Source organism: Charadrius vociferus, unplaced genomic scaffold (assembly GCF_000708025.1).
Source record: "Charadrius vociferus isolate BGI_N301 unplaced genomic scaffold, ASM70802v2 scaffold260, whole genome shotgun sequence".
Taxonomy (NCBI): domain Eukaryota; kingdom Metazoa; phylum Chordata; class Aves; order Charadriiformes; family Charadriidae; genus Charadrius; species Charadrius vociferus.
This window is the reverse complement of record NW_009646410.1, coordinates 1,315,581-1,322,779: the sequence shown is the minus strand read 5'-3', so window position 1 is coordinate 1,322,779 and position 7,199 is coordinate 1,315,581.

Genomic DNA, 7,199 nt, shown 5'->3' with positions numbered 1-7,199 from the left:
TTAGCTCCTGTCCAACCTCACGTGCGTCTCCACCTGAGTGGCACCACAGCAAGGACACGATCCTGGCTTTATTTCAGCCCAAACCAGACTCTGGTCAGCCCTTGCCCTGCAAAACCTGAGCCTCAGATACCTCCTGCCCTCTGCCCCGGCTGCCCCTGCCCTTCCCATGCCCCAGTTCTCACCGGCACTGGTGTGACTGGGGTAGCTCCCACCCACAGCGCTGCCAGAGCGGGCACACAGCATTTGCACGCACGGAAGAACCGGCAATGAAAGGGAACATATTAGCGCTCCCCTAAACAACGGAGGGGAGTTAATGACATCAAACTGGTTTGTTGTTGTTGGTTTTGATTATAATTTTTTTAAGATCTGGCTTCTATCTGTCATTACCATTACATTGCATAACAGGGGAGAAATCTGAATGAAGTTAATACCCGCGGAGCGTGGTGCAGAATATTCATGTACTGGGAACCAGAATGAGGCAAATGTGAATCTTTATTACCAGTGGAGGTTGTTAAATATTTATATTTTCTGTTTGAGACACGCTGTGACACATGAAACTCAATTAGAATATAACTAAAAACCATGCTAAATTATAAATAAACGGCAACAAATGAAGGGGAGCAGTCTGAGCTCCCCCGTGCACAGCCTGTGGGGACAAGGGTGACAACTTCGGGCAGCCCCACCAAAGGCACCGCCGCCCCGCAGCTACCGGCACAGCACTGCGTTTCCTCTGCAGGGCTGATTTTTGCCCTGAGACATCCTGACGGATGCCCTCAGGGAAGCGGGATGAATCCTGGCTCCCTGCAAACCACTCTGTGCCTTTGTGTGAAGCAGTCCCAGACATCCCGGCTTCCCCGCTGGTCCTGATGCATCACGAGGACCCCCCGACCCCCTGCTCCTGGGCTGTGTTTACTTTAATACAAATGTGTCTGGGAATAAAAACTACAGTGAAAGAGACAGACAGATGTTACAGAGAAATATATAATATATTTCGCTGCGCCAGTGCTGTGCTATGGAAATGGCTGGAGATTCCAATCCCTTGGCCTGCTGGAGACGAGCTAAGGACATGATCAGGGCCAGAAAATTAGGGCCTAAAAGGACCGTGGGGTTAACTCTGTAATTATTTGCTCTGGGAGATGCTCATCACCTGCCGGCAAGGCTGGGGAGCGGGGGAGGCCACACGGACGTGGGCTTTAAGTGGCTGCTGCCAGGGCTGAGATCAAGCAGCACCTCTGCGCAATATCCACAGGGATATTGCTGTGGGCAGACAGACAGACGGACAGACGTGCTCCCAGCCCAGACGGGCGTTTTCTCCCCAACTCTGTGTGGTGCCAAAGCCCCCGGGCTGCTGGGATTCCGCTCAGTGGCCTTGCAAGTGCATCCCTTGCAGCAGCATCCCGCAGGAGCATCCCTCAGCGTTGCCATGGAGATGCGGCTCACGAGGAGCCCGGGTGCTGTACCCCTCTGGGGGGAGCTGCGGGACCCCCACCCCACTGTAGCCCTTCCCCCTCTTGGCTGTCCCAGGAGATAAAAGTGGTTTTAGGGCTTCATTAATGCCACAAGGAACTCAGCCAGAGATGAGCGCAGGATCTGTCCCGGCGATCAAAGCTGTGGCCCTTCATTAGTGGCAGTAACCAGAACTGTCATTAGTGTGTGATGAGAGAGACCGGAGCAAAAGGGCAGACAGACAGACAGACGGGGAGGTGGCGTGGAGAGAGAACAGCAGCTTCCCAGAGGGGTTTCTGCCTGCACTTCTCAGCTTTGCAAACCTCAAAGCACCCCAAGTCCCCACTGCCCCCCTGTCCCACTCTGGTACGGGTAGAGGGACAGCGGGGCTCTGCCATAGCAGCACAGGGATGGGGACACCGGCCCCCTGTCCCACACTGGCCATGACTAACCCGTCCGTGTGTGGCTGCTGCATGGCTCTTTCCATCCCTGGGGAACATTTCCAGCCTGATTTCCTCCTAATTTTGTCTCCTACCTCCTTTTGCTCTTCCTCGCTGGCCCTGCCTGCCTCCAGCATGGGGTACTCCTCCTACTCCTCCTGTCCCCTCCTCAGCAGTGGCCGGCTTGGGCGCTGCGTGCAGAAAGATCCTCATTTTGCCAGTAGGTGAAGAACATGCCATTTAGTGAAGAAAACAGCAACAGAGAATAATAATAATAATTTAAAAATTGAATTTAATTTAAATTATGACTTTTCCAAGGGTCATGAGAAGAATCCCTTCCTCCTGCTTCTGACTCTGCTCCCTTGGAGTGGAGGGATAGGTGTCCTGCCCTTCCTGGAGGGAGTACCGGATCTCCAGGGATCCCACACCTGCAGGGAGAAGATCCATGGGATCCCCAGACCTGGAGGGATGCCTGACGTGCGAGGATCACATTTTCCATGGGGAGAGGAGGGAAACTTTTTCTCAGCCTGTCCCATCCCCAGGTACCTGCCGAGAGGAGGTCCCTGAGCAACGCACTCTCTCATGCAGCTGAGCCCCCTCGTGGTGGGGGTTCCCGGGGGTGCCGGGCAGCCGCATCCCCCAGCCCACAGACCCCATCGGTGCAGGCTCCGACCCCCAGTGTCGGATCATCACCCCCAGGGCTGAGCTTCAGCAAATCGAGGGTTTAATTCCTTGTGCCCGAGACGGCTGCTCGCCGAGCGTGCTCAGAGCGGGGGCTGAGCTCCTGGCCATGCCACCAACACCCCCATTACAAGCAGGCTTATTATTAATAATAATAATACTAATAATGGCAGCATTTCCCGGCGTGGTGTCTGCTACCAGAGGCTGATTAACTGGCTCCAGCAATCCGCAAAACAAGCCTCTGCCAGGAACACGCAGATCCTTGGCCGGGGAGGGGATGGAGAGCGGTCAGAGCAATGGGGGAGCTACGGATTGAGAAGGCAGAGCCAGAGACCTTCCCCTGCCGGAGCTTAGCCCCCAGCCCAGCCTCCCCGTGGGCTGAAGGGTCCCCAAACCCCATGGGGAGACCTGCTCTTAGCCCCAGCTCGGGCCACGGTGCCAGGACACATCCAGCCCCCAGCGGCCTCGCAGTGCGATCCTCCATCCACGCTTGGGCTGAGGCTTCGCACTACAACCAGGAGCCCCTCCAGCACTCCTCTCTTCATAGACTCTATCTAAATTAGATTTTGCTCTTTTCTCCGTTATCCCTGCCGACTCCTTAGGAGCTGGGAAATAGCTTTGCCCCCTTCTTCTCCCCTTTTAATTTTCAGTTGTTCACCAAAATACTGATTCCCTTTCTTGCCTGCTTTTCTTGGAGATAAACAGATCCGTGCTGACCATGCTTTATCCATCCTAGAGGCAGCCGGCATCTTCAGCACGTGGTGGGGGGAGCAGCTCCTGCACCCCTCGGCAGCTGATGAAGACATCAGTCACAGAAACCTGAGTTTTAAAGCACAAGATGGTGAGGAAGAGGTGCCGAGAGGGGTAGAAAGCCTGGTGCTGCTGTCTCCCCGAGCTGGCTGCCAGGGGGGAAGAGGGGATCATATCTGAGAGCAGCATCTGGCCCAAAGGCAGCACCCAAAAGCCGCTCCCACAGCCCTGGGGGGACAGGGACCCCCACTCCATCACACCCCGGCTGTGGGGCCACACAACCACCATCCGACGGCAGAGCCGGGGGTGACATCAGTGCCACCGTACCCAGCGCCCTGCCTCTATCCAGGGCCCCATGACTAATTTGGGATGCGGTGGACATTTTTAATATGCTGCTATAAATATTCATGGGCTGTCAGCTATGAAAAAGGACCCTGCCTCCCGCCGCGCTGCCCTGCCAGAAGGCAGCACGAGGGAGACAGACCGAGTCCTTGCTGGTGGCCACGGGGGCTCAGAAACCCTGGGGGCCACTGGGACATCCCCAGTTTACACCAGTGAGCAGCCCACTGTGAGGATGCCTGGTTGGCGCACACCTCGCAGATGGCCCGAGCCAGCTGCTGCCCAAATACTGGTTGAACTTCAAACCAGTTTCCTCGCAGCCGTGACGTCGCCGGCAAGCGCGGGGGCGAGCGCGCCGGCACGGGCGGGGGATGGCTGTCAAACCCGTGCCTCGAATCCCGCAGAGCCGAATCTCGTGCCTGTCACGGCAGCCTCCAGTCTGCTGAGCTGCAAAAAAAAAAAAAAACAAAAAAAAAAACCAACAAAAAAAACCTGATGAAAGCCTTGTGCTGAGTTGCAGTTCTGCTTCGCTGACGTGCGTCGCCCCAGGGATCGCCTGCCACCAGCTCCCACGTCCCCACTCTCCCTCCCGGCCCCACACCGCTGCTGCCTCAGCCCCAAATGCATCACCCCATAGAGCTATACCGCCCGTCTTCTGCATTTCTGAAAACCTATTGATTCCTCTTTTATGCGCTTCACCCCAACGTATCGATCCAATTTAGCCTCCGTAACTCAAACTAAATTAGCTGCCTTTAATCTGTGGATAATTACGGTGAGCCCAGCTCTGCCTGTCCCGGATTCATGGGTGTCGGGTACAGGGACGAGAGCGCTGGGTCAGGCAGGGACGTTCAGGTTCCTCGTCTGTGGGTAAATCCCCCAGAGAAGCCAGTGGGCCAAGCAAGCCGATGACCCGAGACACTGGGGGAAGCGGCCTTGGGACAGCCACACTGCGGCCAGAAACCCGGCTGCTATGGCTGAGGGCACATCCCGCTATTCCAGTGGCAGATTTGGCCCCAAAGCCTGAGCATCGCCCCCCGGCTCCTGCTTTCCCCAAGCCCCGGGGTCCCTGATGTGGGTTTCAGCCTTAGCTGATGCCATGAAGTCTCACTACGTGCTCCTGCCAGGCTGCAGCACACAAGGGGTTAACCCCAAATCCACCCGGCCATGGGGAGAGGAGCAGCCTCAGCCCTTGCTGGAGCGGTGTATAAAACCCCAGATGAAAAGCGGACTGGTTCCCCTTTGATTAGCAGCCGAGGCTCCCCAGGAGCCCTCAGCATCTCTCACCTCTAATTTAGCAGCTCACAAAGTGCCGAAGGCTCCAGAGATGCCGCCTGGCACAGCACCTGGGGGACATCCCCACGCTGGTGATGTTACCATTCAGGACCCACTGGGGTCCCAGTCCCTCTGTGCACCCCAAAATCCACCTGTACACCTGCAAACCTGCACCCCCTTCCTTGGACATCCTCCTCTACCTTTCTGTAAAGCCTCCAAAATACACATTTAATTTCGATTGAATGCAATAACTACCGCGGTCAGTAAATACCAAAACCATATTAAAGGAGGATTAATAGCCATGTAATGGCCAAGTGTCTATTGCATAACCCTTAATAAGCGCTGATGGCCTCCCGCCACCCTCCCACAGGCTCCGCAGGGCCTCCAGCAGTCCCTTCATCCCTTCCCATCCTTCCCCGCCTTCCCAGTGGTGGCCGAGGTTGACAGTCCCATGAGAAACGGATGAGATTGCTGATGCGCTGCCAAGCAGGAGGGGGAGATCTCCAAGTCTTAAAACTGCTTAAAGGCATCAGTCCGCAGCACCTGTTTGGAGCGGCTGAGCATCTCGTGGGGGTGACGATCCCCAAAATGCTTCGGCACGTGCTCGTGGCCATGGCAGCCAGCCTGGGAATGGCTGCGAATTCCCCTGCACAGCCACTGGAACACATCTGTTCCTCTCTGCCCAATAAAAAATAGGTGTTAAACAGCTCAGCTGTATCCTGCTTGTGTTTTCTCCCTCTGGGAGTGAGTGAGGCAGGCAGCATCCCCATCCCCAGCCCACCTCCCCATTGCGCCCACCAGCATCCCAACACCAGCCCACTTGCAAGGGCAGAGCCATTAGCTCATCTCGGGGGTCCCCTCACCCCCTGCTTTGCGGGGCGCTGCTCTGAAATGCGGCATTTTGGGTCCTCCCAGTCTCTGGCACCAATCCTCATGGAAAGTCAGTTTTAAAAAAAAAAAAAAATAAAAAAAAAGAAGCACATTTTGAGCAAGTCTTGGCCGGCTTCAGCTGCAAATTCCCTTGTCAGGAATATTGGAATTACTGGAGCTGGATGGCGTGAACATCTGTGCAAAGCGCACGCCGGGGCGGGGAGGGGAGCGCAGTCCCCCCCCCCAGCCCCCACCGCTGCCTGCGGATGCTCCTGCGGGATGCTGGAGGAGAGGGGCTGAGACCCAACACAGACCCCACCACCACCTCCCAGTACAAGGGGACCTCAGTGACCTCCCCAAAACACCCCAAGGGGGAGGCTGCGACTCGGGGGACTCACCATGCCATTTCACCAGATGCAAATTCCCTTTGGGTGAATACTGGGGTAACTGGGCTCCACAGCGCAGGACGGGTGCGGAGGGACCCCTCACACCAGCGAGGCTCCAGCCCCACATCTCCTGCCCTCCCTGCCGTAGGATCCCCTAATGTTTTTGGGGTGCCACGGGGCATTTCCATCACTTTCAGAGCAGCTACAACCAGTACCCAGCTCTTCCCAACCCCCTCCAGCACCACTGCAGCCCCCAGATACCAAAATCTGCCCGTTTATGCCCCAAAATAACCCTCAGGCAGGAGCTAATCAGCCACTCAGGCATGAGCAGATTGGGTGCTCAGGTGTTGGCTAATTGGGTGCTCAGGTGTTGGCTAATTGGCCACCCAGGCATGGCACAATCAGGTGCTCAGCCGTGACCTAACTGGGTGCTCACGCGTGAATTGGTTGCGTGTTTGGGTGTGAATCGGGATCCCATGCCCGGGCACCCACACGGGAGCCAACTGGGTGCAGAAATCTCATTATTTTGCCCAATTTACCTTCTTGGAGGGGCTGGAAAGAGGGATGCCCACAGTTGCACCCCCACGTGGACACGCAGCCCTCCACGCGTGTCCTGGGGGAAGGGGGACACAGACACTGGAGCGGAGTTGGACCCGGGCTTGGGGACGCCCCTCTTCATCCTCCCACAGATCCAACATCGCAAATAACAAACAGCTTTCAAAGCGCCGTCTCCCATTGATGTCACATCAATGCCAATGGAGATAAAAGCCGAGAGACCAAGAACCAGCGCCGGCTTTGCCGGGGAATATTAATTAGAGGGAAAGCCTCATTAGAGCAGCAAGGGTGGCCGCCGGCATTGCCTCCCCCTGCCCCCCCCCAGTGTGTCCCGGACCCCCCAAAGGGGCACAATGGGGGTCAGCCCTCCCGGCTGCCTTGGTGGGCTGAGCTATGGGGTGCACCGCAGTTACCCCAATGTAAGAGTTCAAAATTAAGATGTAGAAAGGTAAGGGGGGGG